The sequence below is a fragment of the Ursus arctos genome, unplaced genomic scaffold (assembly GCF_023065955.2).
Source record: "Ursus arctos isolate Adak ecotype North America unplaced genomic scaffold, UrsArc2.0 scaffold_24, whole genome shotgun sequence".
In the NCBI taxonomy this organism is placed as follows: domain Eukaryota; kingdom Metazoa; phylum Chordata; class Mammalia; order Carnivora; family Ursidae; genus Ursus; species Ursus arctos.
Window position 1 is genome coordinate 40,395,259 of NW_026622919.1, and position 16,793 is coordinate 40,412,051.

Below are 16,793 nucleotides of genomic sequence, written 5' to 3' on the forward strand. Positions count from 1 at the left end.
GACTGTTTGGCAGGTCTGAATATGGGAATGTGGAATATTGACCTTCACCCCATATTCTTGATATATTTGGAAACTCACTAGTGAGTTCTCCATTTCTTCCCCCTACAAAGCTTTGATGGCTCCCTCAATACTGGATACTAGAGCCTAAATTGATATTCTTTTTTTTTTTTTTTTTTAATTTTTTTTTTTTTTTTATTAGAGACAGCCAGCGAGAGAGGGAACACAAGCAGGGGGAGTGGGAGAGGAAGAAGCAGGCTCACAGCGGAAGAGCCTGATGTGGGGCTCGATCCCATAACGCCGGGATCACGCCCTGAGCCGAAGGCAGACGCTTAACCGCTGTGCCACCCAGACGCCCCCTAAATTGATATTCTTGATATTAGAGCACTCTAAAACCAGTCCCCTTCTCCATCCTTCTGCCTGACATACTCATCATCCCTTAGTTCTGCTGCCCGACAGTAGCAGTCTTGAGTTTAATGACTTACTATCTCATCGTGAAATAGGAGCAGGGGTCCTCATCCTCTGTTTATTTCAAAATCCTTATGATTAGTTCAGGGCCTACCTAGTCAGCATTCTTCTAGCTTGACGTAATAGAAAATCTATTGTAGTGGCAAAGAGCATGGAGTCTGGAGCCAGACTACCTAGATTTGAATTCCAGCTTTGCTTCTTACTACCCGTGGGACTCTGTGCTCTTACTACCTGTAACCTCTCTGTGCCTCAATTTCCTGGTTAATGAAATGAGAATAATAATGGCACCTACCTCTTGAAGTTATTTGGAGGATTAAATTGGTATAGATTGACAGACTGAGTTAGAACAGTGTCTGGCACTTAATAAGTGCTATAAAAGTAGTAGGGGTAGGCCTTATAGAGGAGATAGAACTTAGTGAAGCTGAAAGACATTAGGAATTCCTATGAATTTTCTGATGCAAACAAAATGTCAAGGTGACTACCAACTACCAACAGACGGCATTAGCAAGTATTTGTCACAAACAAATGGATGTTCATAATGGCCTATCATTAACAAACATAGCCTGTTTTTAGAAAGAATTTTTATTTTTTAAATAAGCTGTGAACTGTTAATGAGGAGTGGATTGTTAATCTCAGTACCTCATGTTTACTTACCTGGTCTCCTCTTCCCAGAAAAATGTATTCCAGGGACGCCTGGGTGGCACAGCGGTTAAGCGTCTGCCTTAGGCTCAGGGCGTGATCCCGGCGTTATGGGATCGAGCCCCACGTCAGGCTCTTCTGCTGTGAGCCTGCTTCTTCCTCTCCCACTCCCCCTGCTTGTGTTCCCTCTCTTGCTGGCTGTCTCTATCTCTCGAATAAATAAATAAAATCTTTAAAAAAAAAATGTATTCCACGTACAACTCACTGGCACCTCCAAGACTTCCATCCAGACTGAATCCACATTAATGTGTTTCTTGGTGCCTTCTCCAGTAACTGTCCCAAACCTTTCCTATCAAATAGAAAGATAGGACATAATTTCCTCCTTCAGCCCACTGTCCCAAGAACCATTCCCTTTCGTATGCCCCATGGTTACATCTCCTAGTAGTGTCCCTTCCTTCCTGCATACGGATTACCCAGGCTTTAGTGTATTTGCAAATCCTAAGGTGGTTTTAAAGAACTGTTTAAAGTTCCAACTGACAGTTGTAATTTTTTTTCCCTCCGCTTTGAAGAGAATCGCTATTGATAGAGCAACGTATTCACACCAGCTCTTTGAAACACCTGTGTTCCAGGTGAAGCAAAAAAAAATAATAATAATAAAGGAAAGCTTGAATCTAGTCTTTCCACCTCTCCATTAAAAAATAAATATGCCTCTAAAACTTCCCAGCTGTGGAAATGAAATGCTGTCAGGCCTCCCAACTATTATTGGATAACAACAAAGCCACACCTAATTTGAGCTGTTGAAAAGCCTCATAACCCATTATCATTCTCCTGAACTACTTAACCTTCTGGTTAACCTTCTGATTATTAGCCTCTTGCCATATTCAATTCAGGTGTGAAAATTTAGGAAGACTCATAGGACCATTTATTTGATCTTTTTTGTGTATCCCACTGTTCTGACTTAATTTCTATTTTTTAAGGTTGGTAGATAGTAGGAGGCGTGTGTTACATGGAGACCCAGAGGTTTCAGAAGCCACTAAATATATCAAACCTGCCTTAATTGGAGGATGTGGGGAAGCAGTGGGGCTTTTAGCCACTTCATAGACCAGCTGAGTCTCCTGCTACCAACTCAATTTATTTGAGAGCAGTATTTCAGGGAACTTCTCAGAGCACACTAGCACAAATCTGTATGTTAGCTAGACACAATTTACTTATGTACTACTTAGTATATCAGTTTGCTCTCTGCATATACTATATGAACGTCATTATTAAATAGTAAGAGCACCGATTTGTGCAGCTGGCAGTGGGTTTAATAATTATATGTTTAATTGATAGTCTTTTCCTCTTACTGATAAGTCACTTAAAGGTGGCAGGAGAACCAGATGGTAGAAAATCAGATTAGGTTGAAGTGGCTTTTTTCCAAAGGCAGTATGTTATGCCTGAGCTGAGCCGTTTTGTTTTGCATGTGTTTGTTTTCATTGTTTTGGATATGTGGAATACGAATCAGTTACTAATTCCTACCACCCTGAGCTCAAGACAGGGAAACCCATTAGGTTACTAGAAGCCCTTTACCAGAACCAGGGTCCCTGTGTGGGGGTTCTCAAAAGTCCCACAGAGATTAGCACTTTAATAATTGCTCCCTTGAGTTTCCAATCTGTCCAGAACCAACCCTACGTCTCTCTCAAAAACTGTTTGGTGCCAGAAAAATCCACAAGACCCCATTTAATAAGTGAATAAAATTTTCTTCTTTAGCAATGATAGCCTTTAGAGGTTGCCTTAATCTTTCTTTTATGATCAGTAACTTAAAGGATCTTTTTAAACTGGTTGCTTATTTTGTGTTTTTTTTTTTGTACTTGCATTCTTTTGGCTTTTTCTTCAGGGAGGGGGAAATGTTGGGAAAAATAAGAACACGGTTATACATTTTGGCAAAGGTATAGACTTTGATATTGGGCATTGCTGAGTTCATATCCTTATTTCCCGTCCTCCCATTAGCTTTTTGACCTTCAAAAAGTTACTTGTTACTCTTCCTTGAGCCTCAGTTTTCTCTGTGATAAATGAAGACATTTTTCTTTGAAGGACGTTGCAAGGAATAGGTGAATTAGTGTATGTAGTACATTTGGCACAGTGCCTGGCTTATTGATATTTAATAAATTCAGTACCCTTCCTTCCTCCCATCACAATGGTGATGATAGTGGCCACCAAGTAATCCTTGTTCCCTATGTGCCAGGCATTTATATGTGATTCACACACGACATCTAACCCTGGCAATAACCCTGTGTGGTAGATATCATTGTGCCTATTTTATAAATGCAGAAACAAACTCAGAGAACTTGTTTAACTTGCCCAATGTAATCAAGCTAGTAAGTAGCAGTTGGGATTTTAACCTGGCCTTTCATTCCAAAGCCTACACCACACTGCCTCCCACTGCCTAAATTCATTTAACTCCTCATATTTAAAACCAGCTTCTTGGTCTTCTCTTCTGAAGTGGAATTATTTCCTTTGCCGTTTTCCCCGAAGTTTACTCTATCTTTTGAAAGACAGAGCACAAGTGAAGAACAAAGGCCAGGATCTCGTATACACTCTGCTGCGTACTAGCTAGGACCTTTGGTTGGTTCCTTTACCTCTCTACACCTCTTGACTTGTTTGTATAACCAAACCAGTAGCGTACTTATTTCTTAGAGTAATTAGCAGTACATGAGGCTAAATAGATTGACAGCTGGATGCTTAATCTATAGAAAAGTCTCCGCAAATATCAGCACTTTTTTTTCCCAGTAAATATTTTTCTTCTCTAGTCAAGCTTCTGTGGCCGCGTATAGTATGATATAAAATCTTTTTGCTTCCTTGTTTTCTCTGCTTGATTTTTACATATCAGTCTCGGTCTTTTCTAACCTCTTGAATGTTGCCTTGCCTTCATCTGTCTTTTTTCCCTGTTTTGTCGTTGAGTTAGCATGCTCTCTACACCCACTTGGTGCCCAGTCAGTATTTATGGATGCTAATGCTGGTGGCTACACAAAGCTGCTGCTGGCACCAGCCCTGCAGCCGCTGAGACGGCTTTGAATAATCATGACTTCCTAAAAACAGAAAAGGAGTCACTCATCTCACTCATAATTGAAGGTCAGAATCTGGTGTCAGCATTTGTTTCTGTGGGGATTGTGTAGCTTTTTCTGCAGAATTACCTTTGACAGAGTAGTCAGGTTTTCTGGCATGAGGCTGATTATCATGCGTTCTTACGTTACTTCCTAAAATAGATGCAGCATGGTAGAGGTGAGTTAAGCAAATATTGATCATAGTACAGATTTGTTTTCATTGAAGCAAGGGGTCAGGGAAGGCTTACCATTGAGGGTATGGTGGGCTGCCAGGCTCTAGAGAGTTTCCTAGTCTTCTTGTTCATAATCATTTTTGCATCAAAGAGAATTGTGCAAAACCAGTTTTAATCTTAAATACTTCTCTTTTCTCTGCCTTTCTGGTATCGCTAATAAATCCCCACCTCATTTCTGTGTTCCTTAGTCAATTCCTTATTTTTGCTTTTTTCTCGCTTCAGTCTCTGTCCTTCATGAACACATTTTCGTCCTCAGCAACTTTTGTGGAAGTCTAGCAGGGCATCCTGCATACGATATTTGGGCACTGTGCACTAAAAATTCTGCCAATGACACTGATGTGCATTATTCTAAAGAATGTCATGATGTTAAGGTCAAATTTATAACTCACTAATGGTGATATGCTTCCATAATTTCAATATTCAGGTTTTTTAATGAAAAAGGGAAAGATGAAAAAGATTTTTTTAATAAAAAAGGAAAAGCTTTGTGCAAAGACAAGGAAGATTGCGACTAAAAGCAAAACAATAAAAAATCTGTCTATGGCAGACTTCATTTAGTAGAAAGTATGGATTATTTCTTACCATAGCTCATGATTCCCAAACTTATATTCTCAATTTAGACATCCCACCAAAGGCCTGTCCTGTATTTCCACCAATCTCTAGTGAAGACCTTTTTTTTTCTTCCCATTTTTTTGTCAAGGGCTGCTAGCCCAACCCTCTGCCCCACCACACACAATATGTTAGCTGGGAGTCCCTATTATTTTTATATTCATATATTTATGAATAATAGGCTAATATATACACACATTTGCTAATTTTTTAAGTTCTCATCTATTTAAAGAAAATAGGGAACATGAAGCTATTCAAGAAGGTATTTCAAGTAAGCATATATGATTCATAGGTATGAGGAAATGTTTGTTTAATATCAATTTTAGCTTTATAATTTGACTAAAGAAAGGGAAAAGGAGTAGGATTTGAAGTGGAATACTCAGGATGTAGAAAAAGAGGCAAAGAATGTGAGGTAGAAAAACTCATCTCTAATTTTTTAACTTTTGTCTTATTTTTCTGTTGTTGGCAGAAGAAATATCATTATTTAACCTGTGAGCCTGACATTCCTCACCCCCAGTCTAGGTCTGTTACATGGGAGTAGTCCCAGGTTGTTATGAGGATTAAACGAGAGGACCTATGTTAAAAATGGCATATAATAGGCTCAGAAACACTTTTCAGCAAACAGATAATCCCTCAGCAAATTGTGGGGTTATTTCTTATTCGAGGCTATGGCCTACTAGTCACAAAACTAAGACTAATTCGGGTGCTAGAAGAAATGAATAAGAGAGTACTTGTGTGGATTTGGGCAATTACTTCAGACATCTTCGGATTCAGTTCCTTCCAAAAGGAAAGACAAACTCAAAAAGAGAACAATTAGTTCTTTATAATAGCCTGTGACTTGTGTTGTGAGAATTCTTTGAGATAATCCAAAGGGCTTAGAATGTGCCTGGTGCATAGTAAGAACTCCGTAAGTGTTAATTGCTTTTATTTTTATTATTTCTCATGTGTTTAAAAAAATTTTTTTAGGTGAACCATTTTAAGGAAACCAAATGTATGGAAGTGTTTTTACAGATAGAGGTAAATTGCCAATTAGAATGTGCATCTAATTTAGAAATCCAGTAGGAGCTGAAGAAATCTTGATGGTTTTCTCACTTTTTTTTTTTTTAAGGTTTTATTTTTAAGCAATCTCTACATCCAGTGTGGGGCTCGAACTTACAGCCCCAAGATCAAGAGCCACATGCTCTACTGACTGAGCCAGCCAGACACCCTGGTTTTCTTACATCTTTAAAGGTCTAAGTCTCTGTAGTTATTAGAATTTAGCAGTCTTAATAATTTAGAGATTTATCTCTTTAGAAGAATATCTCTTGGTTGGGCTACTTTGTTTCTCTTATTTCTTTTGGCTACGTGATGGCAAGTCTGGCATATTCAACTGCAAAGCAGTGCCTAAGGGGCTTTATGAGATTAACAGCCATGATATTTTTGTGATCTATGAGTGTATCTATTGCAATTGCTTGTTTCTTGTCCATCTCCCTTGTTAGACTATAAAGTCAGCAAAGGTAGTGACATTCTTGGACACCATTGCATTTTCAGTGCCTAGAACAGTGTCTGGCACATGCTCCTATTCAGAATATTTGTTGAATAGAGAGCGACTTCGCATTTGAAAACACGTGGCAAGGGAGGGATTCTAAAAGATGCATCATGTATTGTAGTATTGAATTTCTGATTTTTGTTTGAAAACTGTTTGTGCAACAATGCAAGTAATGGCATTCTCATGAATTTCATTTTCTCTCTTAATAGTAAACAAAGTAAAGGAAAATTTCATGGAAAAGGTCAGACTGCAGAATCATTACAACCTAGGTTTGAATCCAAGCTCTGTGTCAAGAGCTTAAGCTCTCCCAGCCTCGGTGTGCTCATCTCTTAAATAGGGATAGTTTCAAATTAGGTATTATTAGAATTAAATGAGGTGACATAAAATGGCACATAGAAGCTTCAACAAAAAGTTACGTTCCTTTCTCCTTTTCTTCTCCTCATAGCACATAATTAAAAGTAATTTGGGGGCACATGGCTGACTCAGTCAGCAGAGAATGCAACTCTTGATCTCAGGGTTGTACATTCAAGCTCCATGTTGGGTGTAGAGATTACTTAAAAATAAAATCTTTTAAAAAAAGTAATTCAGCTTTTCTTTATTTCAAAATAATCTGCATACTACGATGATATTTGGGTAAGAAATGGGAATAGTAGTAGGCAGGCTCCTATGGGAAACAGGTTGGTGGGGTAGAGAGTGGACCAGAAATTGGGAAATCAAAGGTAGTTCTAGCTTTTTTCAGACTGGGACTGTGACCTGGGGTAAATCACATAACCTCCCTGGCCTTAGTTTGTTTCTATTAAGTGATATCCCCCAGTGACTAATAATATTTGAGAAAGCAGCAAAAGGACTGTTTTCTACCCCATTAAAAATAAGTTTCTAGGGGCGCCTGGGTGGCTCAGTTGGTTAAGCGTCTGCCTTCAGCTCAGGTCATGATCCCAGGGTCCTGGGATTGAGTCCCGCATCTGGCTCCCTGCTCGGCCTGGGAACCTGCTTTTCCCTCTCCCTCTGCCTGCTGCTTCCCCTGCTGTGCTCTTTCTCTCTCTCTGTCAAATAAATAAATAAATAGAATCCTTAAAAATAATAATAATAATAGTAAGTTTCTAAAATGTCAACATTAGCAACAATAAACAAGATCAGCAACAAAAAGGTCTTTAAAACAACGCAGAAACACTGTTGTTTGTCTTGGGCACTTGAGGCATCAGAGGTGCCCCCCCACCGAATTTATAATTGTTAATTTGCATCATTCGTTTTTCTGAAGCAAATCAGTACATTTGGAAATCCATATTTCGTGGAGCTACTTAACTAATTGCTGCAATCAGCAGCAATTTATTTTATAACAGAGCTGTTCAGATCGCTCTGAGGTTGGCATACCGTGCAGTGTTTTTTATGATCATATTTTTAATGACAAGTTTTAATAGGGGGAAATGGTTAATCTGTTAATACTGTCCTGAAAACCCTAACTTTAATCCTATATTTTCTCTTTACCCAAAGGTAACTTAAACGGCCATAGCAAAGTCATTGACCCAGTGGGTACACCAGCTGTTGGAGAGGCTGTCCCATTTAGAAGGACCTAGAAAGGGAAAGCATACCCTGTTCTCCCTCTTGTTCAGAGACCCTCATTAAATTACTCAGAAACAATAATCAGATAGCTGCTGTTCAAGTTAATGGCACCTCTGAGTCCCTGTCAAGAGAGCTTTATTTAATGCGCAACAGACCTGGAGTGATGCAGGTGCTTTTTCGGGCCCTCATTTAATTTAAGCTGCTTTAGTTGGCATGGCAACTAGTTGAGACATCTGGGAGACATTATGCTGGGGATTGAGACTTCAGAGGATTTCTGCCGGAGCAAAGCAGAAACCTTATCATAAAGTGGTGTGTGTTGCTTCTAAATTTCTGAGGCTATATTGTTAAATCTTCAAATTCAGGAATTGTACAGAGAAATCAAGTTTTTAAAGGTTGGCCTGTTTGTTGGCTTGTTTTCTGTGAAAAAAAAAAACTCCTTTATTTGCGGAGTGAAAAATGTATTTCCCCTGAAGAATTTACTTTGCTAAACTAAAACCTGATAAAACTTATTCTCTGCAGAGTCGCCGTTTTAATCACTTTATAAAAATAACACATTTAAAATCTTTCAGTCTTTTGAGTTTAAAATATTTTAGAGGTGAGACGCCTGGGTGGCTCTGTCGACTAAGCATCTGCCTTCGGCTCAGGTCATGATCCCAGGGTCCTGAGATCAAGTCCCACATCGGGCTCGTTGCTCAGTGTGGAGCCTGCTTCTCCCTTTGCCCCTCCCCCTGCTCGTGCTCTCCCTCTCTCTGTCTCTCTCTCTGACAAATAAAATCTTTTAAAAAATAATAATAATAAATAATAAAATATTTTAGAGGAGAGGAACCCCTTATGCACAGAGGTAATAAACAAAATGGTAAAGGTGGACAGGGGCTCTGTGTGGTTTTGCCCTAGACTTTCTGGTTAATTTAAGAGTTTATCAACCTACCCCCATTCAATTTTTTTTCATTTTTAATAAGTTTTTTATTTTAATTCCAATGTAGGTAACATACCGTGCTATATTAGTTTCAGATGTACAATGTAGAGATTCAACAATTCTCTACATCACTCAGTGCTCTGTATCATTCTAAGTCAGCTTATCATCATCTTAAGCAGAGGTATGAAAGTAGCACTCTTCTTTCTTAAGTATTATAACAGGCAATTGAATAAAAGGTTTTTCACGTTCACAGATCCTGAGGACAGCGACATGGTAATCTAGTCATTCATGTTTAGCAGGGAGAATAACCAATGGTTTACATTTTATGAGAAATTACACACATGTGTATGTGGTCTTAGTGGAGAAGAATTGACTTTACCATTTGAAATCATGCTTTATATTCCTTTTCAATGCCTTTTTATTTTGATACCTGATATACTTTTCTCCTGTGTTAGGGTTGAACCATATGAGATTATTATTTTTGTTCATTAGTAATGTCAGTTCAAATCCATTAGATTTAGGGTGAACAACACCCTTATCTGGAAGTATGTGTTTTGTAATGCTAAATTAAATGTAAGAATCTTTTTCTGAAATGAATAATTATTTATAAAATATCTGGTTATAGAACCTTACCCATTCCAGCCGGACGATGTTTTCCTTTTCCCCTTTCTTTGAAAATGTAGTCTCTGTTAGAAGAAAGCATATGACATTATTTCATACTTTTCTCTGTTTTTGGCTTCTGTGTCGTTTACTCCTTTTATAAGTCAAAGCAAGATTTTTCAAGTGCCAGCAATATGAATTCAACCCGATAACTTGAAAATTAAGATGTTTTCTCTCTGCTACTTGCATGCATACCAACTGTCACTACTAACAGTAAAGATTCTGGCATCACAACTTGGCTGCCCGTTTTGTAGATACGAAAGGCAGAATAGAATATAACATGCTCTTCACTTCCATGCAAGAACTTTTCAATCCTTGCAGGAACAAAAAGTTATCAGACACAGCAGACATGACTGACATCCCATACAGATAAGCGTGTCATACTGTATTTAGGAATTTTTTTTTCCTGAGTAAAATCTCAAGTTAACAACACTTAATACAGTGATGGCAGTTGTAACGTTTTTCTGTTGTTGTTGCTGTTGTTTATGTATAATGTTTCTGTTTTTGGTCCCTTGAGGTTTTGGAACCAACTCAAGAATATTGGGACTTCTGATTAAGGCTTAATAGTACAAGTAGAAGTTTATTCCTGTCTCTATGATTAGATTTCCTAGTGGGGAAAATTTTTTTAAGTATATACATGAGGGAAATAGTAAGATTCAGATCTTCTTTTTCTATCCCGCAGAAGACTAAAGCTTTATTCCCTGGAGCCAGCATGAGCTGAGCTATGGTGTCTTTGGCCCCTTCCCCACTCATACAGCACCCTGGCAGCCTCGCCCGTGCCTTTTAAGACAGAAGTTTGGAAGACTTTTCTCCAGAGAAGTGGATTAACCCAAGAGAAAGGATCTGTACATAATTGAGGATCCTTCATGAAACAAAACTATAAAGCTCTAAGCCATCCCACAGAGCTACATTACAGTCACACAGTAATAACCTAAATATCCAGTGATAGGGTTGCTTAAGTCATGACATAGTCCGTAAAATGGAATACTCTTTAAGCACTTAAAATTATATTAAATAACTATATACCATGGAAAGTGTTAACAAATTATTTTAAATGAAAAAAAAAAAAAGAATATGTGATATGTTCTACTTTGACACCATAATTCCTCTTAAAGGAATGTATTAGGAAGTAATCAGATTCACATAAAGATATGGGTATATAGAGATACATGATGTTTATCTCAGGTTTATTTACATTAAAAAAATAGAAATAACTTGGATTTTCAACAATGATGGATTGGTTAAATGAATTCTATTTGTACATTAGAACACTAAATGGTCATAAAAATTCTGCTTTATTAGAATATTTAATAACAGGAGAAAATGCTTATATTTTATTAAGTTAAGAAAACAGGCAGCAACACCATGTATATGTTACAATCCCAATTTCAAATACACACACACACACATATATATATATGCATGTACAACATTTTCACAAAGATGTTATAGGTTCATTCAGAGTGGTAGGATTCTGGGTAGTTTTTCTATTCCTTGAATTTTTTGTATTTTCCTAGTTTTCTACAGTGGAAGTTTTTTTAAAAACTTTTTTGGAAATTTTCAAAAATACAGAAAAGTAGAAACAGTAGTGTAATGACTATCATTTACTCAATACCCAGATTCAACAATTATTCATCATTTTGCCAATCTCATTTCCACTCTCCCTTTTTATTGAGGGCTGGAAAAGGAAGGCTGGAGTTATTTTAAAGTAGACCCCAAACATCAAATTATTTTACCTATAAATACTTAAGTATGCCTTCTTTTCTAACTGTTAAGGACTTTAAAAACCTAACCATTATGTCATTATCACACCTAATAAAATTAGCTAATTTTTTACTATTCCCTGATTTCCTTAAAGATCTCTTTTTTAATCAGGTTTGTTTAAATCAGGTTCTAAACAAAGTCCACATATTGCATTTGGTTATTACACTTCTTGAGACTCTCTTATCCCAAACATTCCTACCTTCCTTACCCCTCACATACGCACCCCCCTTTTTTTGTAATTTATTTGTTGGAGAATTTTTCCTGAAGAATGATCCACATTGTATGTTTAGCTTATTGCTTCTTCATGGTGTCTCTTGTTCTTTTATTCCCCATATTTCTAGTAAACTGGTAATTGGAGTTTGAGGAGAGGATTGATTATATTAAGGTTAATTTTTTTTTTTTTTTTGAAAGAGGCTGCAGGGGGCAGAGGGAGAGAGAGTCTTAAGCAGGTTCCACGCCCAGCGCAGAGCCCAGCACAGGGCTCAACATGGGACTCGATCTCACAACCCTGAGATCATGACCCAAGCTGAAATCAAGAGTCAGACACCTTAACCAACTGAGCGACCCAGACACCCCTATATTGATTTTTTTTGAAAGACATGAATACTTTTTGGGCAGTGGTGTGGATCTCACAGAGACATAATATCTTATCACACATTAAGTGTTGCAGGGCTGAGTGGTGGATTTAGGTGACACTGATCAGTCTCATCCCTTTCAAATGGTTTTAGCAGCCATTAGTAATTGGTGCCTGCATCCATGATATCATAGAGGTTGAAAAATGGCAATTTTTTTTACTCACGTAGCATTGCTTCTGCATTGATTAGCTGAAAGTCTTCTATAAGAAACACAGTGAACATTTAGTATATTTTATTACAATTTTTAAAATTATAACTCAAAAAAAGAAAGGAAGTCAATTTTACTACTGTGTAACTTTAGACAGGTTACTTGCCTTCTGTTAGCCCAATTTCCTCATCTATAATTGGGAATACCACCACCTCCCTTATAAGATTGCCATGAAAATTAGATGAGATGATATATTTAAAATACTTAGTAGAGTGCTGGTATACCTAGTGGGTATTCAATATATATATATATATATAGTTCATTCACCCAACAGATGTTTATAGGAGACTTAACGGTACGTGGGCATTTGTTTCTGAGAATTTGGGATAGACTTGTCAACAAAACAGACAAAACCCTTGCTCTCATGGGGCAGGGTTGGGGAGACAAATAAACAATAAACATAATAAGTAAATTATGTAGGATATGTACTAAAGGAAAAAAGAAAAAGTAGAGCTGGGCAAGTGGGTAGCTATTGTATAAGGCATGCAAGATGCAGTATTAGAATGGTCAAGGTAGGCCTCATTCAAAAGATATGATTTGAACAAAAACATGAAGGAGGTGAAAGAGTTAGCCATGGTGTCTGGGGAAGCCCATTCCAGGTAGAGGGAGCAGCTAGAGCAAACGCCTAAGGTCAGAGTGTGTCTAGCATGTTTAGAGAATAGCAAAAATGGTGGGAGAGAAGGTCAGAGGAGTAAGGAGGACAGATCATTTATGGTCATGTTAAGGACATTTTAAGAACTTTGTCTTTGCCTCTAAATGAAATGGGGAAACTTGCAGAGGAGTGACATAATCTGGCTTTCATTCAAAAAAAATGTCCTGTGAAATGCAGCCCAAAAAATAAAATTAATTGATGAATGGGAAGAGCCATGGGTAAATATATAAAAGCAAATACAGCAAAATGTTAAGTGCAGAATCTAGGGGGTGGGTGTATATAAATGGGCGTTCACTGTTTAATTCTTTCAAGTTTTCTATGTGTTTAAACAACTTTTGTAAGAAAAAATTTTAAGCTATTAAGAAAAAAATCTAAATCTAACCCTGGTAATAATATCATAATTTAACAGATATGTATTGTTTGATAGAATGATTCTAATACGTCACCGAAAACTCTCCTTAGGATATTCTACTTGTGAAATCTCATTTCCTCACTAACCTTCATTATGGGGTAGAATGTAATTCTTTGGAAAAAATCTGATTAATAAAACCTAAAATAAAAGTAACCTAAGACTATAAAGACATTAAAAATTGCAGTTTCTATATAGTAAGTAACTGTCAATATATAGACAAAATAGAAATAAAAGAAAGAAATCTAAAGGTCTTGGACCAAGGGAGGTAACAGTAGACATGATAAGAAGTAGTCTAATTCTGTGGCTAAATTTTGAAAGAATCTTTGAAAGAACCAACAGGATTCTCTGATGGATTGGAGGTAGAGTAAGAGAGAAAAAGAGAAATCTAGGATGACTCCAAGGTTTGTGGCTTGTGGTGTGAGCAGCTTGCTGGAAAAATAGGTTTGCTATAACAAAGCCTACAACTAGAATAAGTGATTGGGGGGGGGGGGATGGAGAATACACATTTGGACAGTTTTGGACAGTTTGAGATGTCAATTAGACATCCAGAGGAGATGATGAGTAGACAGTTTGATAAACAAGGCTGGACTTAAGGAAACTAGATTAACTAGAGATATAAAGTTGGAAGTCATCTGCATGTGTGTTGTTTCAAGTCTAGGGATTGGATCCAATTACCCAAGAAAGTTGAGTGTGAAAAGGTAAAAGGACCAAATCCTGGGGCATTTCAACATTAAGTGGTTGGAGAAGGGAAACAACAAAGGAGGATTGAGAAGGAACAACCAGTGAGAGAAAAGAAAAGCCATTAATTGGGTGTTCTAGAAGCCATTTGAAGAAAATGTCGCAAGGAGGACCTTTTGACTGTGTGTCAGGTGTTACCAGTTACTAATTCTCCTCCCTACTCTCAAGTTGTTTCTACTTGGTTTTGCTAAAATGTTAAATTAGAAGGGTTTTTAAATCATTCTCCCCAGATAATGACCACTTACTACAAGAGTCTTTAAAGCTCATAAAAGTAAAATCCAAAGCCTAACAGCACTTAAAAATTTAAGTTTTGAAAGCAGACTCCTCCTCATCTTTATTTTTATATGCCTAGCATTTACCCCTACAGCGAGCATGTAAATGCTAAAACAGAAGTCCTGGGACCGTCTTAGTTCATTTATAGTTCATGCTAAGCACCCTAAGACTACAGCTGCCCCTTGAGATGGTCTGTGTTCTAGAACTAGCCCTGGGACAACACTGATACTAGAGGTGTTTTACAGGCTGTCAGGTGGGTTGTCCGTTCAAAAGATTCCGTAATATCGCTCCGAAAGAAGAAAGTTAGGATCTGAAGAACTAAGTAAGAAAGCAGAATAACTCTGCAGCCCAGCAACAGCTCTGCTTTGTTGTCGTTGTTTTGCCTTTCCCGGCTTTCAGTTGTGCGGGGCTAGGGAAGCTGTAGTGTTTTAACTCAGAACATGAAACTGACTTTCACAAGGTGTCAAAAGAATTTGAAACCTGGTAGGAATCTCCTGAAGTGAAGGGTACTCTCCCCTTTTCTTAAGGGAGGTTAAATTTAAATCATAAAATTCACCCAAACTTGAACTGAGTCCTTAACTGTGCACAGGGTAAGTCATGAATTTGCCCTATTTTAGATATAGCAAAAGAGTTACCTTCACAAGAGTTCTGAATTCCACATCTACATTGATCATCTGCCACGTGTTGTTTGAACAAAACCCTGAGGGTATAAAAGTACAAAGCACAGGAGGCTTAAAACTTAAAGGAGCCATAAATGTTTAAAAAAAAAAAAGTTTAATTAAAGAATTAAGATTGTAGATAGAATTGGATTTGAACTAATCATTTTACACATTTCTAGGAGTACTATTCTTCGTAAAGTAACTAATGCCACAGCTGATGAGTAGGTTGTCATCCTTTCCATTGGTGCCGTGGTGGCCTAGGGTGAGACCCCCAACCCTCTCTCGTTTGGATTCAAAGGAGGCTCCAGTAACATGTCTGAATAGATCCTGAGACTATTTGGTCTTCACATTCTTCCTGGCCTGGCTGTCATTTAACATGTTTATTCTTGGGCACCTGGGGGTGCAGTCGGTTAAGCATCTGCATTCAGTTCAGGTCGTGATCTCAGGGTCCTGGGATGGAGCCCCGCATTGGGCTCCCTGCTCAGCTGGGAGCCTGCTTCTCCCTCTCCCTCTGCTGCTCCTTGCTTGTGCTCTCTTGCTCGTGCTCTCTCAAATAAATAAATAAAATCTTATATTAAATAGGGGTGCCTGGGTGGCTCAGTCATTAAGCCTTCCGCTCAGGTCATGATCCCAGGGTCCTGGGATCGAGCCCGTGTCGGCAGGAAGCCTGCTTCTCCCTCTCCCACTCCCCCTGCTTGTATTGCCTCTCTCACTACCTGTCTGTCAAATAAATAAAATCTTTTTTAAAAAATCTTGAATTAAAAAAATAAAATGTTTATCCTTTTTGAGAAGATATTTGCCAATGACATATCCCATAAAGGGTTAATATCATATATATATATAATATTATATATACACACACGTATATATATTTTTATATATATAGTTATATATATAACTATATAAATGGTCAGAAGATGTAAACAGACATTTCTCCAAAGATGTACAGATGTTCAACAGACACATGAGAAGATTCTCAACATATCTTGTCATCAGGGAAATGCAAATCAAAACTACAATGAGATGTCACCTCACACCTATCAGAATGGCTAAAATCAACAACACAAGAAACAACAGGTGTTGGCATGAATGTGGAGAGAAAGGAACCCTGGTGCACTGTTGGTGGGAATGCAGACCAGTGTAGCCACTGTGGAAAATAGTATGGAGTTTACTCAAAAAAAAATAATAAAACTGCCTTAGGATCCAGTAATCTCACTACTGGGTATTTACCCCCAAAATACAAAAACACTAATTCAAAGGGATATATGCACCCCTATGTTTATTGAAGCATTATTTACAATTGCCAAATTATGGAAGCAGCCCAAGTGGCCATCGATAGATGAATGGATAAAGAATATGTATTACATAGATACACAGTGGAATATAAAAAGGAATGAAATCTTGCCATTTGCAACAACCATGGGTAGATCTAGAGGGTATAATGCTAAGCAAAATAAGTCCGTTGGAGAAAGACAAATACCATATGATTTCACTCATACGTGGAATTTAAGAATACAAATGAACAAAGGGAAAAAAACAGACTCTTAACTATAGAAAACAGGTACCAGAGAGAAAGTGCTTGGGGACGGGTGAAATAGGGGAAGGTGATTAAGAGAGCATTTATCATGATGAGCACTGAGTACTGTATGGAATTGTTGAATCACTATATTGAACACCTGAAACTAATAGAACACTGTATGTTAACTACATTGGAATTAAAAACTTAATTCAAAAATGTTCATCTTATTTTTCTTTTATAATG

The 16,793-nt window shown here is 37.7% G+C and overlaps 1 protein-coding gene across 1 annotated transcript in view; it reads left to right on the top strand.

The window, feature by feature from the left end:
- NLK (nemo like kinase) overlaps positions 1 to 16,793 on the top strand; it is a 158,359-nt gene that overhangs the window by 113,298 nt on the left and 28,268 nt on the right. The gene's annotated exons all lie outside the window — the stretch shown is intronic.